We start from the raw sequence: 18,793 nt of genomic DNA, 5'->3' as shown, positions 1-18,793 counted from the left end.
ACCAGTGGAGAGGGCAGGAAAGAGAACAGGCAGCTTGTGAGACGTCCTAGTGTGCCAAAAAGTAAAATGTAATTGTGCCGGTAGCAAACTGATCAAAGCAATGCAAAAACTCAGATGAATGGCGACTGTAGAAAGCAACAGCCAAACACCGGACATTTTGGGCCATGTAGAAATCCTGGCCGGAGGCATTTTATGGTACCTGTACGGTCACCCTAATTACCTGAAATGGAAATTGTTGTTGTTTTGGATTTATAGTCAGTAGACAGAAGAGGCCACTATCTTTGGAGACATGCCACCTCACATGCAGGTTAGGGTGGCACTGACATATACTTGAGCTGCTTAGTGTTTAGGGAAGTGAATTAACTGCCACTGGTAAGGCCAACAAGCATTGTATGCATACTAAGAAGGCATGGAGCGTGGGACTTAGTTTAGGTTATACCTCGAGAGGTTGGAGGAATTAACAAATATAGCTTACAATGCAGGGAAAACAAGTGGCATAGGCCACAAACTAATGTAAGAAAATCCATGGAATGCATTACTCTCCAATGGAAGTTCATTCATTTCAAATGAGAGAATCCATTACGGTTGCGTGTGTCATTGTAAATGCATTGATTCAGGGTGACAGTGTTGCATGTGCACTGTAATGAGAGTGCCACTGGGCTTATACTAAAGGAAGTGTATGTGGAAAAATATTTTGTCTGTAAATCAGCTATAAAAGTTTATTCATTAGCAAGGACCACATCATCAACAAATGCGTCTAAATGATTTATTGATAAAACAAAACGGTTGTGTGCGAGACTTGGACTCGAGCTTAGGTGGGAAATCTGCCGTTGCACCCAGGCAAGATGGCCCTCTTCTCAACCCTACGGAGAGGAAGAAGGAGATGAGGAAACAAAAGAGAGAGAGGGGTGCAACATACGAGAGGGAAGGCGAGAAGATGGGTTAAGTGGGTATTTATGGGAAAGCTGGGAGTTAGCAGCACAAATCCATTATAGATTAAATGTGATCCAGACGTAACGTTGTAGGTACATTATGCGGCTTTTCCCTCGGAGATACCAGTTTGTCTCGGGCCTTATGGAAGCATTTTTCCGTTTTTGATAAGCAAATTGTAGAAAACACCAAAATCTACAGATGCCTACAGAACTACAGAATTACAGATGCCTAAAGGGAAAGGCCAAGCAGTTTGAAACTGTACCTTAAGGAGGGCAGATAGTTATTACTATCCTTTAGCTTCTGCAGCATGTTGTGTGACATGCCTTTGAAAAACGCATACTTGTATCTTAGGTGTTCAATAGGGTGTCACTTTAATAGGAATGGGCTAACTTGATGTTGTTCAGATCCTCAGGAGGTAAATACCTCCTCACTTCAAGTGTGTGTGCATGTGTGTGTGTGTATTTGGTGTGTGAGAGTATGTGCGAGCGTGACAGCGGACATACATAAAAATTAATGAGCTTCTTTACTCAAGGAACCTTATCACAACCGTGAAAATAATTGAGTGGAGCAAAAAATTGATGTGTGAAACAACAAAGACAAGCATGCTGTGTTGCTCACGTTGCATCAGCTGCCTAATTGTCTGTTTTAGCCTCTAGTGTGCGGCGGGAAGGACACGGTGTCACATATAATGGCAAAAACAAAGCTTTGACCCTTACCGCCCCAGCTGGAGTGGCTCGGTAACATTCTCCATCCACTGAAAGAAATATCAGATTGCAACTGACCTTAGCCCCGTTGCTCAAAATCCCAGTACCGCCATAAGAGGCTTTACTACAGACTAGAGGCGGGTGAATAGGGATAATTTAATGAAACATTAGACAAGAGCACTCCACAGTCCTTTAACAAATTGCTTTTCTGACTGCCAAGCTTGGCTCAATTTGAGTTGCCTGAAGGAAGAGCTGAGCGAAAACACGAGAAAAGAAAAGGGAAGAAAGAGGAGTTATTAACCTGCAGCGATCAAAGGTTAGATATAATAGTGCAACAAAAAACAATTGAAATATAGAAGACGAGGCTGTCTTTTGATGGCTAAGCCTTCCCAAAAAGTCTACTTGTGGATTTATGAGAACTTTCCACAGGACTGATTAAGTGTGATGGGAGGCTCTTGACTTCCGACCAGAGAGAGCAGAAGGCACACTTCCTCTTATCCACAGCCACCTATGGGCATAAACAGGTGGCTGCTGGGTACTGGCACCTTTTACTGGCAGGGCTAGGTGAGTAAAAGCTGGTCTTATTAAGATGCTGGCAGGGCCCAGGGAAGCATTTTCGTGGCATCACAAAGTAGATTCACCCCTCATTACCTCTTTGTGCCATAGAGTGTTCTTATGCTTGGGATTTGAAGCTGGCCACAGAGTAAAGCCTTGAATTAGCTTAATGAGAAGAGCCAGGCACATGACTTAAACCTCACGTGGAGAGAAAGTCACAAGCAGGCACTTACAGCGATTATGATTATTGCGTGTGTGTGTGTACTGCGGATGGGTTTTGGTTTGGGTGTGTTACATGCATGGGTCATTGTCTGCCTCTGTTGTGTGCTAATGTGACCTTATTTGGGACTCTAGCATGTGGATTCTTGGTGTCTCAGTAATGGGGCCAGAGAAAGGCACACAACCATGAAAAGTACTGCTTAATCATACATACTCTCGTTGTGGCTTCACTCAGCTCCACAGATGCATAAGCTTAAACATGTACCGCTGAGAAAACTGAAAACATTGAAAAGTCTGTCTGACATATATTTATGCTAAGGCAAATAACACAGGGAAATGATGGTACACTTTCTTTTAATGACTACAACAGCCCAGTAATAGCAGATCTTAAGGCTGGGAGAGAGTTTTATTCCATACAGAAAATACCCAGGTTCATCAAGCTAACAAATCAAAGAGTAAAGTTCAGAACAAGTAGGTAGCCATTTAGCTTGTGATCAAATATATCTGGAAACGCTTTAGTTTAGCATGGCAATCTTTGATTTTTAGCTCTTAAATTCACTTTTGTTGCTATAACCTTGTTGACCCTAAACTTAAATAGATTAGGTAAGAGCTTTCAAAGTGTTTGGATTTGATTGAAATAACTGATAATACAATGCTATTATACCCCAAACCTAGTGATGGTGGTGCATTATATTTTCGCAAGAGGTAGCTAACCTACTGCACTTGCGGCAGTAACACAACTCAAACTTCTTTTGTGAAAAATTGGAAATAATAAAGTATTACTAGCGACAATAGATGTTGAATTTTTTCATCCAAATAAAGTGGTGGCTAATCTGGCTGCACAAGCTTGTTTACAACCTGTAAGACTGTTTGACCTTGTGTTTCTTACTTTTGTGAGTATGGTATTATCGTAATCTGTGACCAGAGCTACAGAAATAGTGTCCAAGTTGTCATAAAAAAATCCCTGTAATTTTGCTTTTGAAAAGGAGCAAATACATTATGCAATCTTGTATAGACGCAATATTTTTTCCCCCCTCTCTACAAATGATAATCATAAAGTGATGTCATGTAAACTATTTAAATGGTATGTGCAAACAGGATTCCACTCAATAAAATGAAATGAAGGGGAAATAAATTGATGGCAGTCTGGCAGTTTTTTTAATAAAGATAACAGTATCAAGCTGACATGACTTGTCTTATGTTGTTCAATTTTATTTGCACTCACATTTTCCTCTGTCGAATGAATATGGAATTTACCTGAACACACTGAAAGAGCTTCATAATGACCCATATGTTTATTTGTAGTGTTGTTTACATGTTTACATGTTCCTTGATTGTGTAGAGTACAAAATGCTAATTGGATTGACAGAAAAGGATTGTTGTTTAATTACTGCTATGGATGTCAGTTTAAACTAAATAAGGGATAGAGCAAATGTGTTTGTATTTGTGTGTATCTGCAGAAGTGTCTGTTCTTGGGTGTGCTGTCCAGCAAGGGCATTTAAATGAATTATTTGACCTTAGCTCTTGATCAAACACAAAACTCAAAAAGTCTTCTGTCCTTCCATCCAGGTTACAGTTCCCTGTGGCTTGATAGTTCATTGTCGGTTGTGAGCAACTGCCAGAGCACACCAACACTGCTGACAGAAATGTAATTTTAATGTAGTTCAAAAGAAGAAAAACAAGCAAGTTGGACTGTGTTCAACCATCACAAGATGTTCATACTACGAGATTGAGTTAAAGCGGGAGCGATAGCAGAGACAAGGTCACTAACTGTGAGAAGAGTTTAAGTCGTAGCCCCAGAGGGCATGTGTGGAGTCAGTGGATGTAGTAGTTCTCAAGTACTCCTTAACACGACCCCTGGCTTAATACACAACTTGGTTTACTGTAGCTCTGCGAGCAAAGACTTGGCTATTGACTCATAAATCAAGAGTTGTAAATCGAGTTCACGATGGCCTTTAGCTCTGCTCTTTTGACATGACTTGCCAAAACCTCTCAGCTTAGACTTGTGGAAAAATATCTCCATTAAGCCATTCCATTTTTTATTTTCTAGTCATCTTTCATCATTGAGTGATACTGTAATCTTAAAATAAATATGACATACCCCACTTTCACAGACTCATTTTAAGTGTGGGAGCAGCTATTTTTACTGTATTTTGGAGGAAAGGACCAAAGCTAATGCTCATAAATCAAGAGTTGTAGCTATTCATTGTTGAAAGCTTGCCAAGATCAATATACAGATAATTGCTGACTCACATGTTAATCAATGGTGCATTGAAATATGTAACATTCCTTGTTAACCTTTCATCCTGTGCTAGCAGACAAAGCTGTACGTAGCTTCGAGGCATGATGAAAAAAAATAGCATTGGTTGAATGGAGTCAAGCACACTTGATTTGAAAGAGAGATGAGACATTGTTGGTTGTTTAGTTGATAATAAAAAGATTTTGTCAAGCTAATGTTTAGAGTTCGGTTAAAAAGTTAAACTTATAAAAAAGTTTTTACATTTAAAAAAAATGCTCTTAATTGTTAAGTTTTAAAGTCAAGATAATGTTTAGAAATTTAAAGTGGAATAATCAATCTAATGCTCAGAAGTTTTAGATAAAACACATCAAGCTAATGTGCAGAAGTTTTAGGTTGAAAAGTTAATTCAATGGTATAATTTGAGGCTAAGGGTCTGTATTACTATTGTGATATGTTTTGAATGTTGTTGTAATTTCTCGCCATTGAATGATACTGTATTCATCAAGTACATGTGAAATACCCCACTTTCACACATACACAGACTCATTTTAAAACATGGGAGCAGCCATTTTTACTGTATTTTGTAGGGAAGAACCAAAGCTAACGATCATAAATCAAGAATTGTAGCTATCCATTGTTGAAAGCTTGCCAAGATCAATCAGTATACAGAAAATTGCTGACTCACATGTTAATCAATGATGCATTGAAATATGTAAAATTCCTCTTTTTTGCAGGTGAAAGAGTGAAGCGTATGTACTATTTCTATTTTATTTTGTAGGGATAGATGCAAAGCATAAATCAAGAGCTCACCATGGTTTTTAACTTTGCTCTTGCAACATGACTTACCAAAACATCTCAGCTTAGACTTAGTGGAAAAATATTTCCATTAACCCATTAGTAAATGCCTCAAGCCCTGTGATCTGTCTGTACACTCACACACACGTTGCACAGATCTGTATGCATGATCTAAATGGGTCCACAGGCTTTTTGACAGGTAATGCTGACAAGCAGAACATGGGAATCACATTAAACCCTGCATGCATCATCAATGTGCATGACTCGAAGTGACATGACTGGCAGTGTAGACAAGTATTAAAACCTAAATGGCAGCAGTCTGGAAAACATACCTTTGATCAAGAAACGTCCAGGAATACAATAAATCCATGTATGTATTTCAACTAGAAACCCAGGAGATTGAAGGAGCATGTTTAGACAGCCATGGACTCAGATCTAATGCTTTGAGGGCCAGCAGGATTACGCTCATCTATTTATTTCTTAAAGTAACAGTCAAGTGTTTAAGAGGGTGACCTATTCACACATTTTGAATCTTATATCCAGTCACTGTGTTGACTTGTGCCAACATCGTCTGTTGCTGTGTCTCACTGTAGCAGCGTAGTTTGCCTCAGTCTATTCACAGATGTATTTTGACGTCAGTGGATGGTGGCTGAGACAAGTTTCTTTAAACCTCAGGGCTGTTGCATCACTGCATCACAGTTTCACTGTGGTCTGTTACATTTTGTTGCTAACACCACTGAGGAGAATGAGACAATATGGTGTGTGAAAATGCCTGTAAAGAATCCAGTACCACGGGGGAACAAGTATTTCTTTCACCTTATTTCTTTATTACCATCAGTGTAATAATATATAATTTAGTGAGTTGTAATTGCAAAAAATGGACAGATGCAATGTCTGCTTTGCCAGTACAGTAATTGTACCCTTGTGCTTCCCAGCTGCACAAAATTAGCCATTGCCACATAATTGTAACAGTACATACAATGTCTCTTGTGTTAACACATTTGTCGGGGAATAAGAAGCACAGGCAGATGTGATTAGGAGCTTAACAGCCAGGTAAACATGTTCACGCATAGTAACAATAATACGAGCATATATCAACAAATAACAACAAATACATGTAGCTTTTACTTAAGTAGGATGTAAAATGCAGATCATTTACGTGTACAATTTCTACAGTTCATTGCGTCAGAACTATAAAGACACACAAAAACAGAGTTCTTGAAGAGAAATCAGTTCTCTTGAAGAGACACAGTATAATGACCCCCCACAAGGAGGCTGCAATGGCAGACTTTTCCCCCCAACTTCGAGTGTAGCGATTCAAAAGAAGTAACATAGGGGATGAAACATTGTACGATCAGTAACAGCATTATCTCAGATGTGACAAAATGAGGCCTTGTAAATGGAGGTAGTGTTTGAGAACTAATAACATTAAAATTTTTGTTCTGAAGTGAAATCTTATGAATTTGATGGCAAAGTTTTCCACATAGTTTTCTGGTATCTCATAGGGTAGTGGAGAAAAGAATTATGGCATCACCTTAGGGAGTAACTGGTAAGTAGCAAGTCCCTGAGAGTTGGTACAATACTGCAGATTTCTCAGCCAGCCTTTTTTCGCTAATGGAGTTGCAGAACTATCCTCCTGCAAAGAGGGAAGAGCGGCTCAAATGAGGCAGTGGAATGACAGGCAATAGACTGGAAAATATGAGAAAGAGAGAGGGGGGGTGGACTCAAGCTGATGTGTTTATTTGCCACTGCGGGTGCCCAGCAGAAATCTTGGTGGGCGAATGCATTTTAAGTCCCCAATGCATAAAAAAGTAGACACAGCCCGTCTCCTACCATAAAAATATTAAGGGATCAAACAAGCCCTCAGATGTTGTGACTTTCGGGTTTCAGAAGTTGATACAGAGGTACAGGGGAAGGAGTTGAAATACTCTTTAGTCACAATGTGGTTAACAGGTTTTGTCCGACTTTTGAGGCAATCATGGCAATTTTGACAGTCAATCTGTAAAAACTAGATACTGGATCCAGCACTTTGTAGTTCAGATCACGTTTGCAATCATTGCGACAGACAATTTTTATTTACAAAGTTATTGTGAAGTAAATGGACTGGGTTTAGGGAGATGATTGTGAAGTGTTATCATGTGCAATTGACTGAGGCAATAACTAAAGGCAGAAAAGGAAAAGCAAAAAGCTAAGTTCTTCAACAGGTGTCAAGGAACAAGCTTTGGTTTGATCTCTCAGGGGCCTATACTACAATATACAAAATACTACAAACCAAATCGCAGCCCACCTGGCTATTCCAAAGCTGAGGCATAACACAAAACTATCCACTATTGCTAGTGATGACAGCTTGACGTCCTAGTCTTGTGAATCATCCAGCACAATCAAGTCTTTACTCAGCAGTGAAACATTCACACAAGGTTCATGTGGTAGTAAAATGCAACAATATTATCAATACTTTTTTTTTTTTTTTTTTTGCTGTTTTATTCAAAGAAAGAGCGGTGCTTAATGATATTCTTTTCTGATGCCACTGAAACTCTTAATAGAAGTAAAAGACACTGTGTGCAACATAAAATCTACCACTACCAGACAGAACCAATGTATAACATATTTAAAAACGATCCACTCTTGAAAGCTTGCCAAGGTGAATCATTATGCTGCAGATAATTGCTGACTCATACGTTACTCGATGATGCATTGCAATATGTAACATTCCTTGTTAATCTTTTCCTCAAAGCATAATGACACATGCTTTACATTAAGTTGTTTTATTTTTTACATTAGCATTGGCCAGATGGAGTTAAGCACACTCCGTTTGAAATAGAAATGAGATGTTGTAGGTTGTTAGATTGGTAATAACAAGTTTTAGTTTGAAAAATCTAGCTAATGTTAAAGTGCTAGGTTGAAAAGTAAAGCTAAGTTTGAGGTTGAAAAGTTAACCTAACAATAAGGAATTTTTATTATATTATAACAGTAAGTTTTAGATCAAAAAATGGCAAATGCTAAGTTACAGTATAGCTTGAAAAGTACTTAGGTTACAGTAACAGTTCTTAATTATTAGGTTTAAAATGCTAAGGTTCAGAAGTTGAAGGTATAAATAAATCAAGTGTTTGTTCAGAATTTTTAGGTTAAAGTTAAATTAATGGTAAGTTTAATCTTATAGTAATTTTTCACCATTGAGTGATATTTGATATTTTGCAAATGTTTTTCATTCAGAATTAATTCTACCTAAAAAAATAATAAACAAATGACACAAGTTACCTGCTACCTGATATTAGACAGCCAAGTCAAGTTTCCCACTTGGGATAATAATAAATAAACTGAACTGAACTGAACTAGACATGAAGATCTGTGGAGTCACATTTGGTTGACAAGTCCCTAGGTTTTCCTTGCAGAAATGAATCTTCAGTGTGGCCTCTAGTTTTACGACAGCAGTGTTAAACGTTATTCGCAGCTCAGACAGTTGTTGATACAGAGTTAATGGACAATTTAAGGTAGGGCTGATTTAAAAAAAATAAGCTGTGTGCTGTGTAGCCATAGACATTTCTAATATGAATCAAATTGATGGTATGTTTTAATGTTATAGTCCTTTTTCAGCATTGACTGAAATATCATCAAATACATGTGAAATCCACCACGTTCACACATACATAGACTGAGTCTAAAGTACAGGGGCAGCTTATGTACTATTTCTACTGTATTTTGTAGGGATGGACCAAAGCTGACGTTCTAAATTTCAATCCAGAGCTTTACAGTTTTTGAGAGAGGGCTAGCTGGTGTTGCTCTGCCCCACTGGATGCCTGTTCTGCTGGACGATGATACATTATAGCGACTATAGAAGGGTGCTTGAAGAAATGACTTCAAAGGAGCAACTGAGATAGAAGCTGCCCAATCAGATCTCACTTTAGCAGGATAATAGCATTCAGGTCCCCAGAGGCATAAACGAGGATGTGTCATAAATTATGAATTTCTATGAGAACAGATATGGATGGCGGTGTCATGCAATAATTGGCCCAGCACTTTGCTCCAAGTGAAGCTGGCTGGTGGCTGAGTGATGCACACCGCAGGCACCTACCCCAAAAACACGTTGAAGTGATTTGCAAAGTCAGCATGACAGAAAGAGACGCCTCCAATTATCATGGTGACCCAAGGCTCTATGATGTGGCAACCACATCCCATGACCTGCAGTGCAGCATGATGGGAAGTAACAGTGAGTTCAAAGATAAAGGAGCTGTCTGAGATGACTGAAGGTATTCTACTGTAAAAATACACCTGTTTTCTTAAAGTCACCTACAATCTGGTGGTGCAACACTAAAAATGGGTTCATCTTTTTAGCATCACAGATTTCAAGACAATTTCAGATTTGTTCATTTTTCTGGCTAATAAAAAGATGTTAGTGTTTTTAGAAATCAGTGCTTGAAGAAAAAGAAAAAAATAAATCAGAGCTTGATGTGAAAACATAAATAGGTGCCAGTATTCTGTGTGTATCAGCAGGTCCCCCATCTCTGACATTATAAAGTAATGTTGTACAACAACTCTTAAAAGCTTCTTTTTTAAAAATAGTTAGCTAGAAAATTACATAAACTAATAAACGATTTAGCCTCGGCTACTAAAACGAACACCAAAACTAAACAGGAACTGTTAAGAATTGTAGCAATTTATGCAAAAAAGTGATGAAAAGGTGGTGACTTACATGTTTCTCACCTTGACCTTCTTCAAGCATGGATTCATTTTCTGTTCTGATCTCAAGTCTCGGCAAATAATTAGGTAGGCACCAATAAGAGGCAAAGTTTTTATGATGTCATCATGTAGACTTCTCACAAAGTATTTTGCAGTATTTTAAACTATAAAATACAAAACTCGCTGATGTAATTTGATACTAAATATTTTAATCAACCCTATCAAATATATATTACAAACCCCTATTTTGTATTTCAAATACATGTATCATAAATACTGCCCATCCATGCAGATAGTGTTGATCTATATGATAAGGCAGCATGTTTCTCCAGAAGCAATGTCCCAGTTATAATAGTTCCAATTCAAAACTGTTACTCTTGAAAGAATTTGAAAAGCCCTCACAGACAAATACTAGATACTGATTGGCTGGTATTGTCACACAAAGAGCTAATTTTTAGTAATTGCTGCACCCTCCCAAATTTAGTAACCCAATTAAGAAGATCTCTCCCGAGACCCACTGAATTAAAACTCCTCTTGCATGGCATTATGGCTTCAGGATTTGTCTTTTACAGAAAAACCAAAAGCAAATTTGCTGTGTCAATTTTCATTTTTATGCATCTAAACAATATCAAAATAATGCTACCCTAGAGAATGAATCTTACTTCAGACCTCAGGTTTGTGCAGACCCACTGTTCTCTCTTCTCTAAAATAAAAGGATTAGATGAGACAAATGTCTAAGATCGGTGGCATTTCTCATTCTCTGCTCCCTGCCTCTCCTCACTGTTTTTCTGCAGGTGAAAGAGTGAACCGATGAGGCGGAGGACTTCTTCCTCAGCACACACAGAGACACCTTGCAACGTTCATCCGTGGGAGGAGGGGAAACACTTGGGATTGTTGCCAGCAGGAGGAATTCAAGGTCAGTACACAGTACGCTCTCTCTCTCTCTCTCACTCACACACACACACACCCACACAGAGTCAGGTTTGAAGAACAAATAAATAGTTGAAGGGAGCGTCTTCTTTTCTAATGGCTGGTGTTTGTATTAAGAGGAGTCAAGTGAGTTGATGAGATTTTTATGCATGAGCTATATCATGAACAAATGAGACAATTCTCAAATGTCTCTGTCCCTTTTCTCCCTCTGTCCTTCCTTCTTTTTCTTTCAGTCTTTTAGTTTAATCCACTCTGCCTTCCCTCATATGTTGTTTTCTTCCTCGTGTTGCTTTCTTCATTTCTTCTGTCCTGTATTACATTTTTTTTTCATGTCATATGTCTAAAGAAAATTACTAATCAACACTTCCAAACAAATGGGCTGTGCAAGAATTTGGATTTTAATTGCTTCCCCATAGATTGCTGCCTCACTGAGAAACTGGGTTAATTGCATAAGTAGAGAGAACCTCTTGTGACCTTCACTGAATGCTGCCAACTACAGTTACTGACCGTGTTGCATTTACAGGTTATTAAGCCATAGCTATGAAGAAAAAAGTGATAGCCTGGATGTCTGCCTGTTTTGGATGAATGTTGACATTGTTTTCAAAAAGCTTTTTCAAAGTGTCAGTGCTGCATAGCTTTCCTGACAGGATCAAGTCTGCAGCATACATGTGTCAGCATCAGGGCATGAGGCATATGGAGTTGTTCAGGCTTGTTATTTCACTACAGGTTGATTAGACTTGCTTTAACGTGAAGGGCAAACAGAGCATTGAAAGTAAACCCAAAATGCGTGTATAAATATATCTTTGCTTGCTTTAGTTTGAACTGTTTCTTCCTTCTTGTCTAATTTCCAAGGAGATTTGACCAGCCATTCTTTTTCAAATATATCCAGGCAATGAAAGAAAGGAGGGATTCAGCACAGACAGCTCTGGCAGGAATCAATCAGACCTGCATGAACTAAGCCCCTCACATATCTCCAGCCTTCTGTCTGTCTTCCCTCATGTCTTGTGTTTCTTCCTTAACCATTCCATCCTTTTATTCCTTTCTTCTTTTCTTTGTTCCTTCCACTCCTTCTGTCTGTCTTTGGTCCCTTCCTTTCCCCCTCCTGTTTTTTTTTCTTCTTACTTTTCTCCCCTCCTTCCTTTCTTTTGTTCCTTCTGCCCTACCTTCTGCCTGTCTTTGGTTCCTCTCTTTCTCCCTCCTGTCTTTTTTTCTTCCCACTTTTCTCTCTTCCTTCCACATGTCTTTGATCCCTTCCTTTCTTTCTTTTATTCCTTCTTTCCTTCCTTCTGCCTGTCTTTAGATCATTCATTTCTCCCCCTTGTCTATTGTTCTTCCTTTCTTCCTCCTGTCTTTTGTTCCTTCCCTCTTTCCTTCCTTTTCACCTTCTTTTGTTCCTTCCACCCTTCCTGTACTTTCTTCCACTCTCCTTTCCCTCCTTATTCCCTCTTTCTTTCTTCCCTTCCTTATTTTGACCTCCCTTCTGTGAACACCTAACACAGAACCAATGATAGCTGGAGATGAGTTTTGCCGTGTGACATATTCCCGGAAATGACGTCACTAGCTGAGGATAATAATACCTGTTTTATAGGTTGAGAATCCCAGGGCACTGTGAAGGATAAGCTGGGTCAGCTGAAAACACAGACAGACTGGAAATTGTATTTTAATGCCAGGGAGGATTGGTTCATTTAAATACTGTATATGAGAAATGAGTTGATATTGGACTCACAGAGGATTTGATTTGTTCTCATCATGCTTGCTGTTCTCCCTGAATAATCCAAATAGTTTGCAATTGTTTTTCATTCAGAACTAATTCTACCTAAATAACCAGGGTGGAAAAAGAAATAATAAACAAATGACACAAGTTCCTTGTTACCTGATATTAGACATCAACATCTGTGGACTTAAGTGAGTCACATTTGGTTGTCAAGTCCCTTGGTTTTCCCTGCAGAAATGACTATTTAGTGTTGCCAGTTTAACGACAGCCGTGTTAAACATTATTGGAAGCTCAGACAGTTGTTGACACAGAGGTCCAGTATTGGAAAAGCCCATGCTAATAGACAATTTAAGGTAGGGCTAATTAAAAATAATGAGCTGTGTAGCCATAGACATTTCTAATATGAATCTTTAGAGCTAGATCAGTAATGGTTTAGTTTGCCATTGAGATACATCAGCCTCTATATTGAACAAATCACATGTACCTCCTGGACAGTGGTATAGAGAACATCAATTCCATTAAGTCCTGCATTAAAATTAAGAAGGCATTTGAAATTCATTACATATTTGTATTATTATCTGGACGCATGAGTTGTGTTCTATAATAAAGCAGGACTGCTTAAGAAAGTGGATCTTTTGTAACCTGCATAGCATCCAGGATGTTAATGAGATGTTTGTACAGGAACAGAAAATAGAGGCTACACACAACAGAAGCTATAAATATGCTTAATAGCCTCCTGGGTCAGTATGTGTATTAGATGCAAGCATTATCCTTTTGGGAAACACTGTATTAACAAGTATTGTAGCATTAAAAAAGTGTTTAACAGGCTTTGTTTGATCCCTGCAAGGTCTAAGAAAGGACTTGGCTGGATTTTCTGACTGCTGTGACCATACACGAAGGCGTATTCTCACTGTAACTCAATATGCTTCTGTCACTAAGTCTAACTCTCTGTGGGCCGATTGTATTACATTGTAATGAGCTGGGGCTATTTGGTTAGAGTGTTGTTTAGACTTTTTATCTTTCAGTTTTTCTGTTTCCACTTTTGAAGTCATGACTTTGTTGAACACGCATATTTTCAAAAAATGCATTTTCACAGTTACTTTCGAATGAAAGGCCACAGTTTTAGTTTAGTTCATTCCTAGTCTAATAAAATAGACAGTCTTTCACCGGAGTGTGTTTTTTCATGGAACATGAAAGATTTGATTGCTGATGAGAGATTGCTTGAGTGGTTAAATTATGAATGAGGGATGCCTGTTTGATGCTGGTGTACAGTTCTGATGGCAAAGCCTGTATAACGTTTTTAACGTATACTAACATATTGTTGAATAATGTGTTGCATCTTTGCTTGGTAACTACGGTTACGGTTAGGGAATGATCATGGTCATGGCAAATAAAAAAGCCTACAACCTAGTTAGGACGTTAAAATTGCCACTCTTTACTCCCTGATGTGGTAACCTTGGTGCTGTGGGGAGTGACAAAGTCAAAGCACTTCCATTTACATAATAATACATTCCATTTGAGATGGCTGACTGAACTATGAGGCCATTTACAGCTCAAATCCAGATTGTATCTGAATATGATTTTAACCTGATGACATTTCTCCAGTGTCCACATTGAGATATGATCCCCCTGTCCAACTTGAACAACCACATGTCACATCCTACTCTTATTTGCGTGGGTCCAAAAAATCCTCTGTAGCTATACACTGTATAAGCTTTGTTTCACCTTACCATTGGCTGTATGGACTGTAGCTAGATTTGTGGTGCGTTCAAGAACAATAAATTACATCAGTTTCATGACTGTGAAGGTTGTCAGTTATCCAAGGAAGGTTAAAATGAAGGGCAACTGGACTTGGTTGAAGATACTCGAAGACATTTCGTCCCTCATCCAAGAGACTTCTTCAGTTCGGAGTTCAGAATTAAACACATTTCTGCAGCAGCTTATTATGACCCATATTTACTTTTTTTGTTGGCCGCGACCTCTGGTGGTGGAACAAGTCAGGTGACATAGTATAAAGAGCAACAGAGTCAATGTAAGGAGCTGGTGGGGTGGGGTGGCTTGGGGTGGTGGATGGTGGATGTGCTAAGTAAACTCAGGACTTTCACTCAGGAGATTGAGCTTTCAGTCTCGTATGAAAGAAAGCTGAAGTTGACATATTTAAATTTTTAAGTTAAATTACATTATGTTACCTGACTTACACAATGTACTTATTTTAAACCAAACCACGATCTTTTCTTATCTCTAACGAAGTGGTTTTGTTGCCTAAACATAACCAAACCTAAGCAAACTCCTTTTACTGCGGTATATGTTACATGTTGATAGATGGGAATCGACCTGTTTTGTCGAAATTCAATTAAATTTTTTTTATATAGCACCAATTTATCTTATTGTGCTTTTTATATAGAGCAGGTTTTTCTTTCACTTTCTTTCACTCTGTGAAATCTAAGCAGAGACGGCATTCCCAACTTTTACTTCCCGAATGGTGTTCCCGTGCATTTCCACCTCTGTATACATACCTATCCGCCACCCAACTTTCACACCTTACGTTTATGCTTTACTACATAAAGGGCACATTCCTTCCTGCACTGGCTCTGAATGTTGGCACTGGTTTCTCTATGGGGGAAGGTGTTACCATCACTTCCCCACTCCCTGCTGTGCTGAACTTGGTGTTTTCCTGTGGGGAGTGATGAGATAAAAGCCTAAATGCCAAACATCAACATTGTACATACTCTCCATTCACAAAAAATTAAGTTCCAAATAAGTTGGCTGACTGATTTATGGCTAAGGAATGTAACATTAGGCAACTAGTAAACTTGGCTAATTTTAGGGAACAATTCTAGTTATGGTTTTATTTATATCATTTCAAGAGACATTGAGCTGGTATCGCTTAATGTCACTTCTCTCGATGTATCAATTTAATAACTCAGTATGTGGACCATAAGCTGGTGGGACATATATAGTGTGGAATCCTGCTTGAATGCACTGCTGAACACATAATATAACTGTGCATTGTCAAGAGGCAAAAGGCCTGCTTTCTGTGACAGGAAGAAAATAAAACTGTTGGGCACATGACCCACTGCAAAAAAAGTGATGTGCCATCAGTTTTTTGAATAACGCAGAGATGCATTGTTTCCTCTGCAGATATCATTTGGGAGTGGGTGTACTTGGAAGCAGTTGCTAAGAGATCTGTGAAAACAATATGCGGAAATATATGATATGCTTTAAATGTTACCCAAACAAATTGAGTTCAAAGAACTAAACCAAACTTGACAGTCAAACAAAATCTGCTACATCCCACAGTTGTGCAGATTATATAAAAATTGGCTGATGAAACTGTAGCAGAGAATCTTCTGTGCAGCAAAATGTTGTTTTTTTTTCCTCCTCTGACTGAGCTTTGATCAGAAAATGTCTGGATGGTGAGATATCTGAATAGCTCAGTCTCCTACAGCAGATGGTTATGAACTTGTCCCAAAACTGTCACCGTGGTTGATGAACTGTAGCACAAGCCCCAGGGATAAAGGTTTGAGTGCAGGATCACATCAGCCCCTTCCTCAAGAATCTTTCAATGGCCCAGGTGCTCCTGTATATTAGCTGGTCACCCCTGGAGCTGCCTGATTTGTGCTTCCTGTTCACCTGCCTCACATAAGCATATGAAACTGTAAGTCAGTCCTGTAGTCAGAGGTGTTGTTTCTCATTTTTGCATCATTACAGTTGAGACAATGAAGTGCCAGGGGTGGTTAGACAGTACCAGGGGTTTCAACATGTGCTGCTACCTAGAAATGCTTTTATTCGTGTTACATTAGGCTGTAACCAAGTGCTATAAGGAATTTATTTTTGTTAGATAGCTACAGATACACAGGAGGAATGGTGATAGAAAGAATGAGATGCAGTGGATGTCTCAGGTGAACTGAAGCCCATGATGTCATTGACTCTGTACACATGAGCTAGTTAACCAACAGGATAGTTGGGAGCAAGAACTTGTAATGAATGAACCAGTGGCTTCAAAAGCTTATAATGTCATTGTTATAGTTGGCTTACGATGTTGTGAAATGGTGATATTCATGCTTTTTCTGAACCATTAGTATTTCTAAAGAAAACAAATTTTGCTATCTAAGCTAGTCAATTCAATATATATTCTGCTCATAAAAATACTTTGACCACTTTTATACATACATTTATCCCGTGTTTCCACTTGAATAGTCCAGCAAGCAATGAGTATGCGGTACAATGAGCTGCATCCACTACATCTGTAACGTCTCCAGTATTGACACAGCCAATGACCTACAACGATGAATGGTTCTCATATATGAATGAACACCCTGCAGCCGATCAATTTGCTACTCCCCACAAGAAATGCCAGACAAACAAACAGCAAGCTAACACTACAGTAGTAAGCTGGCTGTCAGGAAACACTTCTGCTAATAATTACCCCGAAGTTCAACAAGTAGAAATAGTGTTTCTAGGGATTAACCAATCACGCAGGACTTTTCTCCATGGTCAGAATACATATCCTCTCCATTATCTTCATAATATACCAAGAGGACTTACCAGAGCCTTGCCTTAGTGTATGGTCACACCAGAAAGTGGGACAGCAAAGTTGATCTGTGCATCCTTGCCAAAAAGGCAGTTGGTTGTAATAAAAATAGACGGGGAGCTTCAAAAGTAGCACTTGGTTTGAACTTTCACGTATTTGTAGGTTATATGTTGCTATTATTTTGACACTGGCATTTGTATGATGCTGTCCTTAGTTTGATTAATGAGCAATACATACATTGACAATCAGCCCCCCAAAAAAAGGCTGCACAGAAAATGTATATTGTGTGCGTATATTCCTGTAACAGGTCAGGTTTACAAGGCTGCTGATCAAGTAGGAATCTTGATTCTATTGGGAGTTCCCTCTGTACAATATCAGCACACCCAGAATATTGGTATTCACTGTCATGCCCCAACCCCCCCCCCCAAAAAAAAAATGTCAAAGGAGAAGAGCAGCAAAGTAATTAGATGAACAAGAGAAATCCAAACAATTCGACAGGCATGATTACACATTAAACTTATGAACAACAATTATCCTCTAACATTCATTTTGTCATCTCATCAACTTTTGCCAGACAAGGATGCAGGCTGCCAAAATGTTTAGTGCTGATGCATTTCAAACTTTAGAGAACTGCCAAGTCATTTCACTGTGTTGTACTGAAAATATTATGTCCCTGGCTCCATAATTAGTTTTATTGTTGTGGTTAATGCTCTCATATGCAAGCTTTAGACATTGTGCTGTTGCAGAGAAGTGGTTTTAAATTTAATTTCAATGCAGGGATGGCCTTTGTAGTTATTTCAATTATGACTAATATCAGTATTTCCTCTAGTTGCTCTGAAAAAAACTTTAATAACCACAAGGGAAGACATGTCTAATAGTATGAGACTAAACCTAGTCAGTTATATTAGAAATTGTTAACTGCAAGCACAGAAAGGTAACGATATCTCTGACAATCAAGATGGATAACACTGGCTCATAAATGCGTTTCATCCCACAGCAATCACTCCCGAGCCATCATGCTATCAAAGACAACAGCAGGTGAAATTATATCTCAAAAATCTTAGTGTTAACCCCTTTTCAAGAGTGTCAGCCATTTGATGGAAAAGATGGCAGCTGCCGGAAAAAAATGCCTCCCCGCCTTGATTAAAAAGTATTGACTCGGAATAGAAGGGCTGCCAGGCTGTTTTCTATAAATAAGGAGAAAAACAACCCAGCTGTGTTCCAAAAACTCTCAGCTTTCTTTCTATTGTTTTATGACCCGTAGTTTTAGTCTAACCCTGTTAAGCCTCTTGAAAGCGCAAAGCCTTGTGTGGTTAACTTGGAAGTCCCTAAACAGAGTCATCTAATTTTCACTACATTTTAGATTGCTAAACGAACGTGAGGAATTTATTTTCTCATCTCATCTTTGGTACAAGTACACAATAACATGAGTAATCACGATACTGTAGATGGGTCTATACCAGGGTTTCCTAAACCTTTTCAGCTGGAGACCT

General features: G+C 38.7%; 1 protein-coding gene across 1 annotated transcript in view; it reads left to right on the top strand.

The window, feature by feature from the left end:
- LOC119911022 (leucine-rich repeat and fibronectin type-III domain-containing protein 2) overlaps window positions 1-18,793 on the top strand; it is a 144,326-nt gene that overhangs the window by 40,804 nt on the left and 84,729 nt on the right. Inside the window, exon 2 of the mRNA XM_038729920.1 lies at window positions 10,917-11,038. The gene's annotated coding sequence lies outside the window, so the exon portion shown is untranslated. The remainder of the gene's footprint in view (window positions 1-10,916; window positions 11,039-18,793) is intronic.

The sequence above is a fragment of the Micropterus salmoides genome, unplaced genomic scaffold (genome assembly GCF_014851395.1).
Source record: "Micropterus salmoides isolate LMB-PRFRI ecotype aquatic unplaced genomic scaffold, ASM1485139v1 Ms_hic_scaffold_19, whole genome shotgun sequence".
Lineage (NCBI taxonomy): Eukaryota > Metazoa > Chordata > Actinopteri > Centrarchiformes > Centrarchidae > Micropterus > Micropterus salmoides.
This window is presented reverse-complemented; position numbering and strand designations above follow the sequence as displayed.